At 50.2% G+C, this 21,099-nt stretch overlaps 1 long non-coding RNA gene across 1 annotated transcript; it reads left to right on the forward strand.

Annotated features, from left to right (window-relative positions):
- Positions 1-4,558: 4,558 nt before the first annotated feature.
- On the forward strand, positions 4,559-20,624 carry LOC105747800 (uncharacterized). The gene is made up of 4 exons (XR_004481301.2): positions 4,559-4,804; positions 5,185-5,260; positions 5,415-6,190; positions 19,744-20,624. It is a non-coding gene; the product is annotated as an uncharacterized LOC105747800 (long non-coding RNA).
- The last annotated feature ends 475 nt before the right edge of the window (positions 20,625-21,099 follow it).

Raw genomic sequence — 21,099 nt, forward strand, 5'->3', positions numbered from 1 at the left:
CCTGAGACAATGGCCCAGTATTTTTGACGTGGGAGCAGCGTCTGCTGTGACTCAACCCTATACCAGCACAACATCTCCTTCAGAGTAGCCACTGCGTTTTGTTTCAGGCAGCCCAGCTGTGTTCTGCATGACCGAATTGGACACCTCTCACTTCCTCTGAAAACGGAACTTGGTGTTTGGATGACGTGCAGGCAAGTCGGTTGTGCAAAATAGCACATATCTACCGTTGGTCTCCCACCCCTACCCCCAGGCCTAAAAAAAGCCAAGAAACAGAAAAAAAAGCAACACCTGAAAGGAACTGAGCTTCCAACGAGTACAGATTTTGTAAGAGACACAAACGCTGCTTGCAGGACTGGAGAGTGACGTGGTCGCTCCTGAGACCTGCTTGAATCTCAGTTCAACACCTTCCTGACTGTGTGACTCAGGCCAGAAGGTCACTGAAATAGCACTGTGCTCAACTGGCCCAGCAAGGAGCGCTTGCTCTGAGCCCTTTGATCTTCATCTTCTCGGGGACAATGACTTAAGTCTTTGTGAGGCATAACTGGGTGGCACAGGTAGTGTGCAGCACCCAGCAGGGCACCTCCTCCAGGGTGGCAAGAAGAGCTGGCCCTGCCAGAGGGTGGAGCAGCTAAAGCTCATCCCTGCCTTGGAAGTCCCTCCTGCCCACCTCTTCTCCCACCCACAATGCAGGGTGGGTCCCATGGTCCAGGCTTCAGGCCATCTGAGGGGTGGCCAAACCCTCCAAGTAGGAGGGAAGCCCCATCTCCACGTGGGTCACACAAGTCCCAGCTCCCCAGCTTGACAAGACGCACCCAGGACAGATGTTTGATCTCTGAACCTGCCCATTTCCTTCCTGCTCACAGGCTCGGTGGCTAGACCGTGACACATATCGATGAGCAAATCCTCCAGGAATGATGCTCCTTGGAAGTTCTTGGCTGAGTGAAAATAAGCAAATAGCTGAAAAGATCTACAAGCCACGTGAGGCAGCGTTGTCTGCAGCAGCTGACGGCAGAATTTCTGTGAGGTCAGAGAAGGCACAGGCTCTCCTCACACAGGTCTGGTTTGCCTGAAGGTGGTGGAAGATAAACAAGCAGTGGGCACAGTGTGAAAAGTCAGAGGCCTGCAGCCTGAGAACTGGGACATCACTGACGCTCTCTGGGCCTCCCTTTCCTGTCTGGGGGCGACTTTAACGCCCACCTCAGAGAGGTGTTTGGAGGATTAAAGGAACACGACTTAGCATAGTACCTGGCATATAGTAGGTGTTTAGTGCGTATTCATGCCCCCCGCCTTCCTTCTGAGCCCCTTCCCCTACCTCTGGCTGCACTGTCTCTGGGATGACAGTACTCACCTCTGGGACCCGCCAGCACTCCAGGCTTCAGTCTCCCTGCCCATCTTGTTCAGCAGCCACAGAGGCCTGTGGATGTTCCTGCCTTTGCATCTTGCTTCCCTGCTTCTTCCCCAAATGTGCTGCAGTGCCAGGTCCCTTATCTCTGGTCTGCATTCCAGCAGCCACTTCTCACCTGCCTTAGGGTGGTTCCATGCTCTGAGGCAGGATGCTATTCTGCCAATCCATGGACTTTGTCTACTTTGGTTACATGCCTGCCCTCCTTCCCCTTCCACTGGGACTTCCCCTAGGGTCCTTCTTAGCTCCCTTCTGCAGACCTTGCATGCGGTCAGGTCCATGACAAGGACCACCGAGAGTGTCCCCAGCCGAAGGATCCAGCCTCTCCCCACCTGCCCATCAGACACGGAGGGTCCAGGAATTGCCATCCTCCCAGGAAAGGCCAAGAGTCAGAAAGATCAGCTAAGCCCCAGGCCCACCCCAGGCCACCTCCTCATAAGGCAGAAGTCACAGATTTCGGAGTTCCGCTCCTAGGACATCCTGTGGAAAGAACCAGAGTTCTGTCTTCCAGGGCTTCGTGTGAGACCTCGGGTGGAGTGGGGTCACCACCATCCTCGGCCCCGGCCTCTCCCCCACACCCCCTCTGCTTCGAGATGGCCAGGAACCCAGTCAGTACATCTTGTGGCACTCCAGGCTATCATCAGGTTGGGTTTGCAGCGGAAGCCTCAGGTTTGCCATCCTGGAGTGCCTTCCGAATCTGCCTGAGTGATACCTTCTTCTGGTTTTGAAGTTTCTGCCAAGGAGGAATGTTGCTGGAATGCAGCCTCTACTGACACCTGGGCTGCTGGTCCTCAGCTGTGAGGCTGACCCAGCTGGCTCACCCATCGGATGCTGCGGCTTGCCAGGTACGGACCAGCGGCCCTCTGGTGAACCAGCCACACTCTCCCAATGAGCATGTCTCCAAGACAGGCAGCCCAGTTAAGGACACAGTCTGTGGCTAGAATGATTACAACAACAACAAAAATGAACAATGGTAGCTAGTCTCTTAAAGCATGTCCCATAGACTAGGCTCTGAGCCAATCACAACCCATGCAGGGTCTAATCTCATCATCTCAGACAACCCAATCAGATATTAATATCCCCATTTTACAGATGAGAAAACTGAGGTCCTAAAATTGGGAAAACTTGGGAATTCCCTGTTGGTCCAGTGGTTAGGACTCTGCACTTTCACTGCCGTGGGCCCAGGTTCCATCCCTGGTCAGGGAACTAAGATCCCACAAGCCGTGTGGCACGGCCAAAAAAAAAAAAAAAAAAATGGGGGGGGAACTTGCCCAAGGCCACACAGGGGTGGAGCCAGTGTGCCTGGCAGCCCAGAGCCTGCTCTAACCACTGTGCTTGGTTGCCTCATGGAAATGGAGTGAGACTGATTCTGAGCCCACACAGAGGTTTGGGACACAGGTTTAATCAGCACAAATGACTGAGTGTGTTTGAGCAATGCTGCCAGCGACCAGCAGAGGGATTCCCCTCCACCAGGGCCCCAGGTGGAAAAACAAAGGGGAGGGAATGGACCACTCCTTGCCTCCCCCTCCCAGCCTCCCCATTCCAACCCATTTTCCTCTCCCACATGTTTTCCAACCACCCTCCCATCATCTCCCAAAATCTACCAGGAATGAGGAGAGAGATATTTGAGCACCTACAGCATGTCAGTTTCTCTTCAAAACACATCTATTCCTCATCCAGCCCTTTGAGGGTGGGTATCATTCTTCCCATTTTATAGATGGAAAAGCTGAGGCTCTGAGAAGGCAAGTGCCTTGCTCAAGATCACTTTGTTGTCCAAACTGGGCTTGAGACAAAGCTAATCTGATCTAGAGCCTGAGCTTGGTAGACCACACCAGGAAAAAAAGAGACTCCCTCAGAAGTAGCAGAAACAACTTCAGAAGTTTGGAGAGCAGGGCGAAGCCTGACTGAGAAGGAGGGGACGGCCAAGGAGAGGTGTGACCTCCCCTGCTCATGTCAGCTCATCAGCTCCCTGCCGAAAAGGAGGACACCGGTCCTCCAGCACCAGGCGTCTGTTTGCAGGTTAAGCCACCCGTCGCCACCTCCCCCGTGATACACCTTGCACAAGGCATAGGGGAGCAACAGACCAAGGGGCTAGACTTCTGAATGCTGCCTCCCATAGGCTGCTCATTAAGCCAGGGGACGCTCAACCTCCTAGGGCCTTGGATTGTACACAGCCATCCACCAGGCTCCCTAGCGGCTCACCCAGCAGGCCAGAGGTTCCCAAGCCAAGGAGCTGGGTTGGGCTCTGTGACTTCCTTTTAGGAAGATGCCTTCCTTGGGGCCCCCCAGACCACAGGCACTGATGTATTGGCCTTGCCGCCTCTCACTGTAAAAACAGAGGTGGGCAGGGGCAGACCTACTGCACAGGGCTTGAGAAACTTCAAGGAAGCGCACGTAGCCATGGAGCCAGGTGGCCATGGGTGAAATCCCACACCTCCTCTCATCCATCGGGTGACCCTGGGCAAGCTCCCAGGCCTCGCTAAGCCTCAGCGTTCACGTTGGAAAAAGGCATCAATAATACCCATCCATAGTTTTGGTTGAATCAGGAAATTTACATAAGCATCTATCCCAATGCCTGGCACAAAGTAGGGACCCTTTAAGTTAAAGCCTTTAATTTTTATTATAATACTAAATGTCTTCAAGGTTCATGCCATTGGAAAGAAGAGGACCTGAATAATCCCAAATGATAGAGCAACAAAAGCCACTGACTGAAATGTTCTCTGTGACTAAGAACCAAAGGATAGTTATTTAGTCTGGAAGTAAGAAGACGGTGATGTGAGGAGAGGAGCCACAACAGGCCCATCTCAGGTACTGTTCTTGTGCCATAGTGTGTGTATGTGTTTGTGTGACTGGGACAGAAGGGGAGGGGACACACATTCAATAGACTAAAATTTAGCCCCCACCCTCAAGCCATTTGCACAGAACTGGAATACAAAGAAAAAAAAAGGTGTTAAAATTGACATCCATGAGACAGAAGTGCTGTAGGGATACAGAGAAGGGAGAGTTCACGTCCCACTCAGGTGGGGTCCTGAGTGATTTGCCATGTGTGCTGGATGAGTTGCTCTTTGAAGAGACTTTGGAGATTGGATAGGGTTTCAACAGGTGGCAGTGGGGGTGGGGGGAGGGGCCAAAGAGGATTGCTGAGAAAACACGGAACAGGGGAAAACAGAGTGTGCTCAGTGAATCTCAGGTAATACAGGAAAAATACCTAATATCAAAATATTCTTACTAGTTACCTCTGTGTGGTGGAATTGATTTTTATTTATTTATTTTTGTACCTTTTGGAATACTCTAAAATCTCTATCGTAAGCATGGATGATTTTCATGTTCAAGAAAAAAATCGTTTTAAAATTCAGCATCAATAACAAAATCAGCAAAAAGACAGATCCTTTGAGGCTACAGGTAAGGAAGTGAGAATTTTTGAAATTCCAGGAAAGGTGGCAATGGAGAAGGGGGCTGGTGTCCTACTGGGACCCCAACTTCAGCACTACTGACATTTCGGGCTGGATCACTCTCTGTCCTGTGCTGGTGGCATCCTGGACTCTACCCGCTAGATGCTCCCTGCCTTTCCTCCTGCCCCAGATGTAACAACCAAAAATGTCTCCAGACATTTGCCAAATATCCCCAAGGGGCAAAATGGCCCTGGGTGAGAGCCCTCACTTTAAGCCCTGGAATCCTGAACATGAAGGACAAGTCATCCTTCCATAGTTCCCCACAGGAACAGGGAGTGGGATCTCCTTCACTGTGTCTTTCTCTCCTGAAATGCTTCCTTCTTTCATCAGTCCCACACCAGACCAGGAGGCAGAAAGCCTGAACTGAGGTCTCAAGTCTTAACACCACCTGGCTACACGACCTTGGGTGAGTTGAGTGGCCACTCTATGCCTCAGTTTGCTTATCTGTGAAATGGGTACGCTAGATGAGCTCTAAGATTCTAGGAGCCCCTGTGTCAATGCCCCTCCCCTTTATTTTGTAAGTGAAGAAAATGACATTTGGAAAGGTCGTTTTGCTCAAGGTCACACACCTAACCACTGGCAAGGCCGTTACTAAAACGCAGCTCCCCTGATTTCTGCATGTGCCCCCTTCCTCCTCATACTCTTCCTTCCGTGCCCTCCGTGGATTAGAAGCATTGCTTCCTTGCGCCAAAGATAAGAAAAATGGAGAGTGACTGGGCCAGCTCACGTACGTGTTCCATTAAGTGAGCAAGGCCACAGAGAAACCTGCACTCCTCAGTGCCAGTGACGTGACTTTCCGAATGAGCCAATGCTGCTTGCAGAAACACAGGGCTAATTGGCTCTTTCGAGGCAGCGGAGAATCTCGGGGTGATGCATTGTGCGCTATTCAATGGCGGGTTGCTGTGACAGGGGGCTGCAAATGCCACTCTGGGGATGTGTTAATGAAGGCTCAGCATGCACAACACAAGAGGCAATTATTCTGCTCGCCCTGGCACTGGCTCCTCCTGGAAGGAGAGCTGCCGACAGGGTTGGAAGGAGCTCAGTGGAAAGTTCACCGAGAAAGCCAGATGGAGAAAGAACAGGACTTGCTGTCTGGACCAGCCATCGCCAAACAGATGGTGCGCTTGTCCATCTGTGCTGCCCTTCTCCTGGAGGACATGAGGAGGAGGTGGCTCGGTGGGAGAAGAAAGGAGACTCAGCTGGTGGAGGGAAAGAGATCTGGGCTGCTTCCGGCCGCCTAGAAGCCTCCATCTCTGATAATAACTCTACAGCCTCTGGAGCTGCCTTCCCTCCTGGCCTGGAGATGCCATCCAGATGCCATCACATGGCCAAGCAGGTGAGTCAAGAGAGGAGGGAGCGAAGGCAGATCAGTCTGCAGACGGGTTGCATGGCGTTCACCTGCGGGGCAGACCCAGCTTCTTTCTCCCAGGCTCATGCAGGGGAAGGCTGTCCAGCAAAGAGGCTCTTCAAGGTGCTGGGAAGGGGAGTTTGTCACCTTCCTCTCCTGCTTGGGACCAGCCCTATTAGTGGAATTGTCCTGGCAAATGTGGTCCCCACCCCACACGGGTGGAGTCAGTTTAAAAATAACATTGAGGGCAGTCGTGAAGGCCAGTCGAGTTGTCAGGGCTCAGGGTAAGTGGGTCCCACACATTTCCCAGGGCGATTTTGGGGACAGGGGCAGGTTTTGGAGTCTGAGGAGGGGCAGATGAGTCCCAGGTCTTAGCAACATCCTCCCCCTACCCTACCTGCTGGCACTTCCAGGACGGGAGGGATCGTTCTGCTCCACCGTGTCCCAAAGACCACCTGCTGCTGCCTCAGTGAGTCAGGAAGCCCTGCCTGGCTTGTCGTGTGTCACTTGGCATCATTCACATGCCTCGCTTCTCTATTTCTAAGTGTGCTTCGGAAGATGGCTACAGCACGTAACACTGCCACCCAGGAAATTACCAGCCCAAACTCGAGGGAAGCATCATCCCAGGCTAGTGAGCTGGTTGGAAGAGCAGTGCAGAGAGTGCGGGCAGGTCAACATGAGGTTTGCAGAAAGGGTCAGAAAGGAGCCTTCTGGGGGCAGCAGCTTCTCAATGATGGAGGGATTAGGGAAGTTGGAAGCTGAGGTGTCCTCGGGATAAGTGAGCCACCGTCCTGGCAAGAACTTGGGCTGAAATAATAGAAACACCAGCCCAGCCCTCCTGAGGACTCTCCTGTAGGCCTGGACAGCTCAGGCCTGGGGCTGGAAAGCTAACTGGTTAGGCTGTAACTAACAGGCAGAGGGAGAGGACAGCCAGCAGGGCCTGGGGGAGCCTCTGAAGGACGCCCTTGCTCACTGAAGCAACTCCAAACACCTTAGTGCCTCATGCACTGCCACTCGGGGCCCCCTTACCTCGGGGCCTCCACTAAGTGGGCAGGCAGCACAGTGCCAGGGGGTTCACACTGCGCGCATCAGAACCATCTGGAGAGATTGTCAAAATCACAGCTTCCGGGCCCCATTTATTCCCTGAGGTTCTGATCCCACAAACCAGGACAGGACCCAAGACTCTGCCTTTTTATCAGGCAACCTGGGAAATCCCCAGGCAGGTGGTTTCTAGACTCCACTGTGAGAACTCTGGGTTCAGGGCTTAAGAGCTCAGGTTCTGAAGCCAGACCAGAGCTCAAATCCCAGCTCTGCCACTCACCAGCTATAAGACCTCTGAGCCTCGGTGTCACCACCTATAGAGAAGGAAGGCCTGGAATGATGACAACACCGTCCTCGTGCAGTGAGGATTAAATGAGGTGATTGGTGTAAAGGCCCAACAGACGCCTGGAAGGCAGTGAGCACGCGTTAGCTCCTATTGCTGGTGACTCCCAGCTCTTCTCTGCTTCTCTCCCCACCATACACACAGGTGCTCAAGACACAATGACAGATGTTTGTGACTCTGACTCAAAGCCGTCCTGTTCTTTAGGGGAAATGATGCCAGGGCTTTGGAGGGTGACCTCTCCCCTGTTTGGAAAGCTAAGCCTCTTTGCCATCCCTGAGGGTGGACCCCATTTTTCTACTCCAAAGATGAATTAAAATCTTAGGTTTGGCCATTTCCGTGTGGAGCAAAGAGATAAAAGACTCTCTCCTAGCGCCTCCACCCAGCCAGAGCTGTGCTGGAAAAGCCTCTCTGACAGCTTGATGTCTTTTTTGGCTTCAAAAAGAAAACAGAAGTCAGCTTGTGAATAGTACCACCACTGCACTTGGAACCCAAGGGAGTGGGCAGGGCCAGACTGAGCAGACGCTGGTGCAGGAGCCCTGGGAGGAGGCTGAGGCTCTCCACATGGAGACTGTTGGCAGCTGAGCCCTCTCCAAGCCCTGGCCTTTAGGGCTGGGCTGCCTTCAGATGGATGTGCCCGCACCCCAGGGCACAGCCCAGGCCTCCTCTGCTGGGCTCCCTCCTCTCTGGCTGCTCCTTGCCTCCTGCCTCAAGAGCCCATGTTCTGGGCTCTTCTTTCCCTCTTAGGCCACTCACTCTTTGATAACCATGAACCTGGATCCAGAGGCAGCAGCTTGTGCACACCCCAGGGCTCCTTGGTCTTCCCCAGGGGCCAGGCCTGGCAGAGCTCAGCAGACCGAGGGCTCCGAAGCTGGTAGCCCTAGAAGTGGACCATTCCCTCAAGGATCAAGACATCAGGAGAGGCCACTGGACAGGGCAGGGGTCAAAGCAACCCAGGAAGGGATATCTGCTTACGAAGCTGCTCAGAATTACTATTTGGAAGCCAGACCTGCCAAGTTTTCTCAAAAGCCTCCCTCACCTTTCTCCCATGGGTCTATCCAGTCGAGTCTGAACTGTAAGACCTGGACATAGTTACAGAAGTTGACGAGCCTGCAGCTTAAAAGCAACCATCCCATCTGATGCCTGAAATTGTACCGTTGGAGCTCTTCACCTCTCATAGGCTTTGGACACCATCTACCTCCACATGATAACACTGTAAACCCTTACTAGGGGGTGTGATGACACCTGTATGCCTTGCATACAATAAGCACTTTATAGTTGACAGATAATAGCAGAAGCAGTGAGTGGCAGTTATCATCGTTTTAACGCTTAATATCACCCAACTTCCAGTTCTTTGCAAAGGGTATTTTTGAAAAGAGGCAAAAGAAGAGAGCACTGGGCGTCTGCAAGAGAGAAGGAAAGGGCTCCTTAAAGTCTGCCGCAGAGCCTGCTAAACTGCGTGGCCTCAGACAAGCCAGCCAAACACTCTTTGCCTCAGTTTGAAGATAAAACGAGGTCAGAGCTTTCTACGGGGTTTGGAGCCATATTTACCCTATGTATACAGAACGGCAAGGGGGTCTGATGCATAACAACTTCTGTTGGTTGTCAGCACCCCGATTCTGCCGTTGTCTCCACAGCCTATGGACACCAAGGAATGCTGTGCATGAACACTAACTGATCTCCAGCTACACACGGCGGGCAGGGAGGCTCTGTCCAGATTCTATGTCCCGCTAGCTTACAAGTCCCACCTCCTGCCAATGGCTGACGTCACGCTCCACCTGCTGAGTTGGAAGAGAAACCACAGAGGGAGGCATCTCACGGGCAGTGAGGTGGGTGGTTAAGAGCACAGGCTCTGGGGTCAGGTTTCAACTCCACCACTTACCAGTGGTGCGACCTTGGGCAAGTTCCTTACCAGCTCTGAACCTCAGTTGCCTCCTCTGTAAAATGGGGACCCAAGCTGGGCTGGGGTGGAATTCACCCAGAGCCTGCCTGGAAAGCGCTTAGCTCAGACCTGACATGGTGGGAGGAAAAACCTTAATGTTTGTTGCCGCCCCATCTGCCTCCTCTCTCCTGTCTCCAGTTTAACGTTTTATTTATTCCTTTATGGGAAGAGAGAGGAGACCACTTCTAAAAGACATTCAGGAAAAGAGACTCGATTTCTCAGCATTTCATGGAGCACACTGAGAGGCTCCTGGGAGCAGGAAGCAATGAGGGTGTTTCTCCTTCAAAGGCTGCCCTTGGTGACCTCTTTTCTTGTCCCCGAGGGAGGGCCCTAGGGTAGTGGCATGATGCCTGTGTCATCACTGGTCCTGCAGAGCTGAGTATTCTTCCCGACCCTGGGCTGACTCACATCCACAGGCAGGAGCTGTGCCCCGGAGACAGCTGCCCTTTCAGAGAAAAGCCCCTCCTGGTGTGGGGAAAGGGGAAATAGAAACTCACTGACCTTTACTTAGAAACTCCCTGTCTACTGTGTCATTGGTTATTTCATGTCTCTCTCCCCTCTGGGCTCCTGAGGCCCCCCTTGCTCACCCTCTTAGTGCTCAGGACAGTGGCTACTCCAGTCAGTATATGTTGAAAAAAGTAAATGGACTGATGGATCAATAAGTGAATGCGTGGAGGGAGAATTATGGTGCCACCCTTGCCCTGAGCAACTCACAGCCCAGCTGAGAGGTTGAGATACACCCAAAACAGTTTGCAAGTGCAGAAAACAATCTTTGCTTAAACATCACATTGAAGGTGCAATTTGTAGAGTCCAGTGCTCTGGGGAGGCCAGTGAGAATGAGCCTCACAGACCTCCAGCTATGGGAAGTGTACTTAGCTGGGGGCTCCAGCTGCTGTGTTCTGAAATGCATCACTGCTGAGGCCACGCTTCCTGCAGGCTGTACTCAGCCAGAGACAGGGCGGCAGGGGTGCAGTGCAGGCCGTTCCTGGGAGACGATGGACTCCTGTGACTGCTGGCTTTGGCCAAGGACCCCCAACAGCCTTGCCAGGTTTTCCTTAAATAGTCGGGGTTGCTTTCACCCAACCTCCCTTCCCTCTATCCTTCACTCGGAGTAAGACTTGCATTGAGGTTGGACTGACTTCTTACCGAACAAAAGAAAGAGCAGACTCCTCTCTCCTCCGCAGCACCAGAACGCCTTGTGCTGCCTGTGTCCTAGAAGCCATTACACTTTACTGCTACAGAAATAGTTACTCATTTATGTCTGCTGTTTGCTTCTTGGAGGAGGTCTTATTTTGGAGACCCCAAAATCCGGTTAATAGTGTCCAAAGAAGAAATTAATGGAATGAACACACCCATGGCTGAGGGACAAGCTGGCCATGAGGATATGGCTCAGTTAGTTACCACAACTGAGAGGTGGCTCCTGGTGAAGGGTGGGGATAAGCATGTGTAGTTTGTACAACACTCAGAGAAAGATCTGGCTGCATCCTGGCACCATGGTCAGCTCCTTTCTTTCCAGCTATGTTCTGTGGTCTCACAAGGAACTTCTATCTGAGGCTATCTCATAGGTTTCAAAGTCCTGCCACACACATGATTTTGTGGGAGCCACTCAACTCTGTGGCATGGAGAGCTTAGCTATTATTCCCAATTTTACAGCCTGTAGTTTTAGGCTGCCCTCATCCAGCACTTCTGCTGGTGACAGCACCTTGATTTTGCTTTGAGGAATACCCCCTCTCCATTGGATTGTCTTGGGGGACTGTCCACCAAAGTGCCCCACCCTTTCCTGGCCAATGGATGTCCACATGATTTGATAAGGCCACTCAGACACTCTTCCTAAAATTTGACTCTTGCATGAAGAGATACCATAATTAAAAACAGTTGGGGCTTATGCTATGATCCAGCAATTCCACTGCCCTCTTGTGTCTGATCCCTGGAGATCAGACAGGGATCTTCCTGTCCCTTCAACCAGTAGAACCTAGTTTCTGAAGATTCTCTATGCTAAGAAGTAAGAAAGGGGTGGGCCGCAGGGAGGAAACCCCCCAGTCCCATAGAGGGACAGTCAGGAGACTATCGTTCTCAGCTAGAGACCCCAACCATGGCAGGGTCACCTAGGCTGTCTGTACCCCGATGTCTTGGTCATTCCACATTTACTAAGCTCTTGCCAAGAACAGCAAGATGAGCAGAACATGGTTCCACCCTCCAGGAGTTCTGCAGGGATGTCCCTGGTGCCCGTCCCACACCCCTCACCCCCCTGGGCTGCTTTCAGCCACAGGTGCATTGGACAGTACCTGGCAAGCCCAACAGCATCACAGCTTGCCTCCCTACTGCCTGCCCCAGGGCTCTCTCCCACCTGCAGGCACCTGCTGGGTCTGCAAGACAGGGTAGGCTGGCAATGAGCAGAAGTTCATTCCCCCAGAGCAACTAACCACCAGTGGAGGATGGAGCCAGTGGGTAAATGCAGGGCCTCCTTCCCTGGGGCGGACAGTTCTGGCTGGCCTTCTGAAGACATCTCAGGTGGTTCCAGGGAGCTGAGCCCCCAGTTCCCACAGAGGACCCCCTTGATCACACACCCCCTCCTTCCCATGCCCCTTTCCCCATCCCTTACCCCCAGGATCACCTTCGGCTAAATTACCTGCACCCAAGTCCTTACTTAGGCTCGATTTGGGTGGAAACTAAGGTAGGCTCCTCATGTATTATCCAGGTGATGGATCCTGAAATCAAGATTGAAGTAGGGTGCGGGGAAGCGCGAGGAAGAAGCCCCAGCCGCCAGTGGTGGTGACATTTGGTTTGAGGGTTGAAGGATGAGAAAGAGTTGGTCAGCAGACATTGGCTAGAAAGCTTTATTCCAGACAGGGGGGCAGCCCACGCAGAGGCCCAGAAGCGAGAGGGAACATGAAACATCTTGGAAAATTTCAACCCGCTGGAGTCCAGGGTGCCAGTGAGGCGGGGGGGCCGGAACCAGGGGGTGTCCAGCACAGAGTGGGGGGAGGGTCCACCGTGGTAATGGACGAGAAGCGCCCATGTAACGAACACAGGTACGTGAGGGCCTACAGCCAGGTCTTTCCAGTCCACTGGGGCCCCCAGAGCTGGCAGGAGAGGCCAGTGAACTGGGGCTGGCAGCTGGCTGTACGCTGGATCCTGTAGCCGGGACACAGGGCAGCCTCCCTGACTTCCAGCAGTGAAGAGGAGGGTGGAGAAGGGCACGACTTGAACGCCGGGGCAGCTTCACTCTGCAAAGCTCTTGTGGGCAATCACCCCGAGGCCCTTTCCCAGCAACGCCCTCCAGCAACTCAGGCCTCTTCCTTCATCCCCTCCCCAGCCAGATGGGCCCAGATGGGCCCAAATGGCCAGCCTCCCACACCTGCCACCTGCCAACTCACCACTACAGAAGGCTCCTTGGAAGGTACCCCCTCCCTTAAAAGGAACAGCCTCCAGTGCTCTTCTTCCTCAAAGGATATCTGACCTGATGCTTAGCCCTGTTTCGTGACGTTTGTATGGTTTTTAAGATAGCACAGAGGGGCCTAGTAGGGTTTTAGATTGCCTTTTTGTATTCTTATAAGAAACTGCTTAAAAGATGCTCAACATCTGATGACTATCAGGAAAATGCAAATTAAAACCACAATGAGGCATCACCTCACACCTGTCAGAATGGCCGTCATCAAAAAGAACACAAATAACAAATGATGGCAAGGATGTGGAGAAAAGGGAACCCTCCTACAATGTTGGCGGAAGTGTAAACTGGTGCGGCCACCGTAGAAAAAAAGTATGGAGGTTTCTCAGAAAACTAAAAATAGAACTACCATATGACCCAGCAATTCCACCCCTGGTTACCTATCTGAAAAAAACAAGAACACTAATTTGAAAAGATACATGCACTTCCATGTTCATAGTAACCTTATTTACAATTGCCAAGATATGGAAGCAAACTGAATGGCCATCAACAGATGTGGCACGTATATACAATGGAATACTACTCAGCCATAAAAAGAACGAAATTTTGCCATTTGCAGAGACATGGACGGACTTGGAGGGCATTATGCTAAAAGAAATAAGTCAGACAGAGAAAGACAAATATTGTATGATATCACTTACATGTGGAATCTAAAAAATACTACAAACTAGTGAATATAACAAAAAAAGAAGCAGACTCACGGATACAGAGAACAAACTAGTAGTTACTGGTGGGGGGGAGGGGCAATACAAGGATAGAGCAGTAAGAGGTACAAACTATTAGGTATAAAATAATCTACAAGGAGGGAATTTCCTGGCAGTCCAGGGGTTAGGACTCTGAGCTTCCACTGCAGGGGGGATGGGTTCGATCCCTGGTCGGGGAACTAAGATCCTGCATGCTTCGAGGCATGGCCCAAAGAAAAAATCTGTAAGGATATATTATAAACAGGGAATATAGCCAATATTTTGTAATAACTATAAATGGAGTACAACCTTTAAAAATTGTGAATCACTATATTGTATACCTGTAACTTATGTAATATTGTACAGCAACTATACTTCAATTTAAACAAACAAACAAACTGCTTTATGGGGGCTTGCTATCGGGAGAAGTCACCTGGCTTGATCTTTCACAGACAGATAGGGATCGGCCACGGAGCTCAGGAAGGACGGAGGGAGCTGCAGGCCTCTGCTTCCCACCCACACCAACCCAGAGCTGGGACACAGGGTCTACCATTGTGGGGAGTCCTCATGTAGGTCCGCCCCCAGCTTCCGTGGGAGCTGGTGTTTCCTCTGCTCTAGACCCTACAGGCTGCCTGTGGCCCAAGGGCCCCAGCCTGACAGATCTGCACACGGACAGCCTCTCCCTGGAGCGAGAGCACAGACGTTCCCCCCAGCACAGCAGCTATAACTTCCATTTAGCATTTAGTCTAGGCCAGGCCCTGTACTAAGCACTTTACGTGTGTTAGATCATTTCATCCTTATGCTACTTATTATCCTCCTTTTGCAAATCAGGAAATTGAGGCACAGAGAGGTTAAGTAGGGAGCTCAAGATCACACAGCTAGCAAGTGGTGGAAAGGAGTCCTTAGGTCCTGTGAACCCAGGACAGCAAGTTGGATGTTCCCATAACTGGTGGTTCTACAGCCTGTGTGGAGGGAAGGAGCGGGGGAGGGAAGGAGGAGACACACAGGTGAGTGAAGGTGGGTGAGGGAAGAGGGATGTAAGCAAAGTAGTCAAACGATAACGCTAGGGGCATTCACTGAGCACTTAGTGGGTCCTGGGCCAGGTGCTTTACCTGTACTTTCTCACCAACACCTTGATGAGGTAGGTACCACTGATGCCATCATTAGGAAAGATCCTCCCTCCCTCCCTCCCTTCTTTTCTTCCCTCCATTCTCACAGGGCAGTTGCCCCCAAACTGTGGTCCAGATGCCCAACAAGAGTGGCCCTGCTCTGGCCTGAGTCCACTATAAAGAGACTTCCCACTGGCTGTGCTCCTGGGAGGCCTCAGGTGCCCGAGGCCCAGGCACACGTGCCAAGCACCTCCCTCATCCATCTGTACTCTCTCCTTTCTCTGGACCAGCTGCCCTCCCAGCCCCACAGCTGCTGGTGACTTCCCCAGTTCCTCCCAGGCAAGCTCTCAAGCCTGTGCACTGCTCACCCAGCACCCCCATAAGCTCCTACCCCACCTGCCCGGCCTGCCCACCAGTCAGGGGAAGGCACACACCCCTCTCTTCATCAGACTGGCCGCACAGACTTGAGAGCGAGCGGGAGGTTAGTTACCAAGTTGCTGCTCAGCCTTGCATCTAGCACGTGTCCCTGGGGGGCATGCTCTGTTCAGGCTTCGTTCAAGGTCTTGGCCGATGGACTGGAGAGACCCTACGGCTCCAGCAACACCATGACCCCCACCCCTGCCCTCCTCCCCAGGGCTCAGCATCCAGTGTCCATCCAGGAAGTTTGTCCTTCCTTTCCAGGCAACCTGGCCTTGGCCAGAGAGCATCCCGGAGTGTGATTTCCGTCCAGCTTTGTCCCATGACTGCTGAGCCATGGAAACGCTACCCTCTGCTCCCCTCCAGCCCCCTTCTGTCCCTTCCTCCCTCTCTCCTCTGTCCCTCCCACTCTCTGGAAGGGAGGAGAAGGCCTGTCACCAGGTCCCACAGTTGATTAATAGCCCAGCTTTCACTGATAATTCCACCCCTGAGAGCTGCAGCTCAAAGCTTTGAGTAAACATAGTGATTTTCCTTAAATAAACATCCTCCCCACAAAGCAAAGTTGGTGACCAGGCCAGCCGACCCTGCAACTGTTTTCACCTCCTGGTTCCCTCAGCTCTCCCCCGCTCGCCATCACTCACGTGTGGGAACGGTTTGGGGATCGATTCCCAATAGGCCCCCAGCTCTCACTCTGCTTCAGCTACAGCCTTCTAGATCCTCTCTTCCACCCAAGGAAGCTCCCCTTCCCCAAGACCACACCCCTACCTGCCACCTGCAATTCCTAGCTGTCAGTTCTATAGGTGGCTATCGCCTGTCCCTGCTACCACTGACCCTTTAAATGGCTCCAGCCACCAAACCCGACAAGGGGCAAAGGAACACAGACCAGCCTGCCGCTCCACGTGCTTCCATTTCCATCCGCTCTTCCTGGCTGTCCTCTTAGATCTCTTGGATTTGGGAGGCCAAACATTCCTGCTTCTTGTCTCCCACCCTCCGTTCCATCCCCACCTTGTCTCTAGCATGTGTCTGGACCCACTTTCTCACAAACCTAGAAACACCAGGAATGATGGGGATGACATTTTCTGTAGCCTGGAGGAATGGGGCTCAGAGTCAGAAATTAATTCTACTTCTAAAAAAATGACTTCTGAGTTAGTGCCCCGAGGTTTATACCCATAATGACTAGAAGACTTGAAGTTAGCAGAGTACTCCACTTTATTACTGTCTTCTTGCTGGGCCTTTGCACGTGCTGTTCCCTCTGCCTAGAAACAGTCCTTAATTCCCACTCAGTCTGTTTGATGAATCCCATTGGTCCTTTAAAACCAGGCTCAGATGGTGCCTTCTCTCTTGGAAACCTCCCCACAGAGGTTTAACTACCCATACCCTGCTTCCCTTTCTGTGTGTTGCTTACATCCATACTGTTGTATATTTCTCTTTATTTCTTTTTATTGAGATATAATTCACACACAACGACGGTCACTCTTTTGAAATGTACAATTCAGTGCTTTTAGCACATTTACAAAACTGTGCAACCATCACTGCTAAGTCCAGAATATTTTCATTACCCCACGATAAACCCCACACCCACTAGCAGTCACTTCCCTCTCTCTTCTCTCCCCAGGCCCTGGCAACCATTAATCTACTTTCTCTCCTATGGAGTTGCCTATTCTGGACATTTCATATCCGTAAATGGAGCCACACAGTGCGTGGCCTTTTGTGTCTAGCTTCTTTCACTTAGCATAATGTTTTCAAGGATCATCCATGGTGTAGCAGGTGTCCAGTACTTTTCTTCTAAGATGACACATATTTTATCATTTGACCAAGCTATTTTTCAAAATAAGATAGTTATTACACAATAGAAAAACAATAGCTTCTTATTCAAACTGCATTACTCTAGATTTATTTAGCAAGTCATAGGTATATACTAAACAAATTGAGGATCAAGTTTAAATAAATTTTATATCCGTCTCACACTTTTTAATCCATTCTTACTGAGATGATTCAATCAGTTTCCATATAGTTTTTTTCACTGTATGTAAAGATTGGCAGAATTACAAATAAGCATTACAATTTTAATTCACAGAAAATATTTACAATCTGAAAAGACCAGAATCTGTTTTGAATATGTGCTCTTGTTTTTGTAAATATTAGTTCACCATCACATTTTCCCATGTGTTTCTGTACCCACCTTTTCTTGGAACTTAAGGGCAGGAAATGATAGAGGAAGGCAGGACAAGAATGCTTCGAAGACTTTTTTTAAAAGATTGCATTTCCTAGGACTAATAAAATGGATGACTTCCACTGTACCTCTTTGGTCATAAGAGGAATAGGAGGAATAATAAATTCTCAGCATATTTATCAACTTCACTTAACATCATCAGAATGAAGGGTTTATGTGAAAGATTCATTTAAAAAAATAAAATGTCATCTTCCTAGATAATCCTCTAATATTCCTAGCGCTCTCACTTATTTATCTTTGTGGGTTATTGTTTCTTTTAAATCAACTGGAAGTATATAAAAAAGAATACAATGGAAAGATGATATGTGTTAAAAAAAAATAGAAATTGGATAAACAGGAATTCCCTGGTGGTTGTGTGGTTAGGACTCTATGCTTCCAGTACAGGCGGCACGAGTTCGATCCCTGGTCAGGGAACTAGGATCCCGCATGCCATGTGGCACAGCCAAAAAGAAACAAAAAAAGAAATTAGATAAACAGATATTGTAAGTATTAAACCCCATTTTTATGGAGAAAAAGAGAATACATTTTCAATTTAAAGTCTTAGGGTCTGTTTCTTTTCAGAAATTTCCCTTACTCATAATGTTCACTTCATGCTTTTATAATTTTCATTTTTAAGAAATGAATTGCTTTACATTCCCCCACACAGAAAAAAATGAAAACTTACTACACTGAAATGCTTCACTATTACCAGTTGAATGCACTCCGTTCATTTTTATGGCTAAATAATATTCCACTGTGTGGACATACCATATATTACTTATTCATTCATCATTTGATCAACATTTGGGTTGTTTTCACTTTGGGGTTATTCTGGATAATGCTGCTAAGAACATTTGTGTACAAGTTTTTGTGTGAACATATGTTTTCAGTTCTTTTGGGTATATACCTAGGAGTGGAATTGCTGGATCATATAGTAATTCTATATTTAACATTTTGAGGAACTGCCAAACTATTCCAAACTGGCTGCACCATTTTGCATTCCCACCAGCAGTGTATGAGGGTTCTAATTTCTCCACACCCTTCCAGCGCTTGTTATTATCTGCCTTTTAGATTATAGTCATCCTACTGGGTATGAAGTAGTACCCCATTGTGGTTTTGATTTGCATTTCTCTAATGACTAATGGTGTTGAGCATCTTTTTCTGTGCTTATTGGCCATTTGCACATCTTCTTTGGAGAAATGTCTATTCAAGTCCTTTGCCCATTTTTTAGTTGAGTTATACGTCTTTTTATTTTTGAGCTGTATGTGTACACATTTCTACCAGTGCATTTACTATGCTGTTCTGTAATTTTATGTTTTACATGTCTGCGTTCCCTACTAGACTGTGGCCAAATGTGGGCAGGGCCTGGGTCTGATTCAAATGCATGCCCTCCTCATGGGCACAGTGCAGGGCGTATGTGACGAGCTCTCGGTAAGTGCTTCAGGACTGGTGACCCAAGCTCTTCAGGAAGTTGCCGTGGTCTCCGCCAAGGTTCTTCATTCTCAAAGTACTTACCCTTCTCGACGGAGGCCCGTGGCGGCTCTGGGGTCCTTTCTTGGAAAGTGAGGTGGAGCTCAGTGGTCTGAGTTCTGGGATACACTGCAACACTGCATAGGGAAGGGCCCCACCCAACACTTAGCCTTCTCTGCCCGCTCTCTTTGGTAGAGGTGATGGGGAGAAGAAATGGTTGCTTTTGAGACGGGGTTAATGCAGCTCAGGTCGAATTTTGAATAAAGGAAGGAAATCTCCACCTCTGTTTGTGACACATAGATCCCAAGATACATTGGTCTTGAGGGCACATCTCAAGTCCCTTCTTCATGGACTTGATGTGAGCAGGAAATGAAGCAATGGCTATTAGGACAGTACCCGGCACAGACGTAGGCCCCCAGCCATGGTAGATGCTGTTGTTAGGATGACTAGAGCTTTGGGTATTGTACAGGGAACTGATGTACTCCTTTTCCTTGCCTGCTTGGCTCCATTTTATTTGGGATCAACAGCTGAAGGACAAGTAACTGAAACAGGAGTAAAATAGATGTTTAATCAGCACCTTTTCATGTCGGGGGCTAGTGGGAGGGCACAGGAGTCTAAGAGAAGATACGGCTCTCAGGGAGTTGACCACAGAGTGGAGAAGTCAAGACAGAGCCCCAGGGAACCAGGAGACGAGAGGGTCCACTGGACCTGAATGACTACAGTCTTGGCCACTCGGGCACTTGAGCCTCCTGCCACACGGCGGGGGCTGGGATTGATTCCGTGTAGTTCTGGGGGCAGAGCTGGTATCAGGAAATGAATGTTTCTCCCAGCTCTAGATCCTGTGCGACTCCCATGTGATAACAAGTGAGCCTCTTTCAGGTTTATCTCAGAAGCTACCGGAGTGTGACAGGAAGGGCATTGACCTTGGAGGCCGCTGGACCGGGGTGTGACTGCCATCTGCACTGCCTGCTGCCCAGGCCCCTGGGCGGGTCATGTGGTGTCTCGGCACCTCAGCTTCTTCATCTGTATTGAACACACAGAGGAGCCTTTTCAAAGTGGGTAATGGTCACTCTAACTTTAAAAAAGAAAGTATCTAAGACAGGAGGATAAGGGCTCTGGGAGTTCCCTGAGGGATCAGAGCCAGGCAGAGCCTGGGCTGGGCTGAGTGTTGAAGGCCCAGTGGGTCTGGTCGGGTGACCAGGGGTGGGGACTGTATCAGGGCAGGGGGTCCAGGGCGCCCTGTCGAGAAGTCATCCTCCAGTGGGTGGAGTTGAGTGATGTGCTGTGGCGCAGCTGAGAGTGAGATTGGAGAGACTGGTGGTGCCTGACCCCCGTTTCCTGATGGGGCCCAGGGCAGGGTTGTGGACAAATGCTGGCCACGGAGCGCCAACAACTGCAATAGAGTTCCACACAGCCATCCATCCCTTCATTTGCTCAGCAATACTCAAGGAGCATTTGTTAGTGCCCATGACATTCCAGACCAACGTCAGATGTGGGGACACAGCCGGAAAGAGATCCAAGTCCTGGTCTCCAGGAGAACACAGACTAAGAGGCCTCCTGTGGTTGGCCCAGGGCTCTCTTGTGAGCTCTGTGACCCGGAGCAAGTGACTCACGTTTTCTGGACTTCTACCTCATCAGTGGGGACAGTGACTGGACTTCCCTGTGGGGTTGATTAGAGGAGTAACGACGTGTGAGATTATGACGGAAAATATTTAGCATGCCCTGAGCACTAATAAATGGCAACATTTTATTGACGTTCATTCATGTGTGCTTGTAACCTTAAAAAGTAAATAGACGTTTTCCTAAAGAAACACTTCTGCATGTGCACAAAGAGGAATTTATGCTGAATTGTCTGTTACAGCCAAATACTGAAAACAGCCTAAGTGTCCAACAGTAGGGGAATGTTTAACGGTAGTGTATGCATACTACGACCCATGGCGCAGCAGTTCAGAGGAGTGAGGTAGCGCCTATGAACTGGTGTGGAAAGAGCTCCAAGAAATAGCACCAAATATAAAGGGCAGTTGCAAAGTAAGTACAGAATGGTTCTATTTCTGTACACCTACCAAAATAGATCTAAAAGAACCCACACAAAGTGATTTCATAATGGTTATCTCCTGGGGAGGAGATGTGGGTAAAGAGGGTGGCCCGAAGGGAGTTTCAACTTTATCTGTATTGTTTAAATTCAAGAATACCTGTTATACTTCAGGTATCAAAAATGATTTTAAAGGAATGACT

This window comes from Orcinus orca, chromosome 14 (assembly GCF_937001465.1).
Source record: "Orcinus orca chromosome 14, mOrcOrc1.1, whole genome shotgun sequence".
Lineage (NCBI taxonomy): Eukaryota > Metazoa > Chordata > Mammalia > Artiodactyla > Delphinidae > Orcinus > Orcinus orca.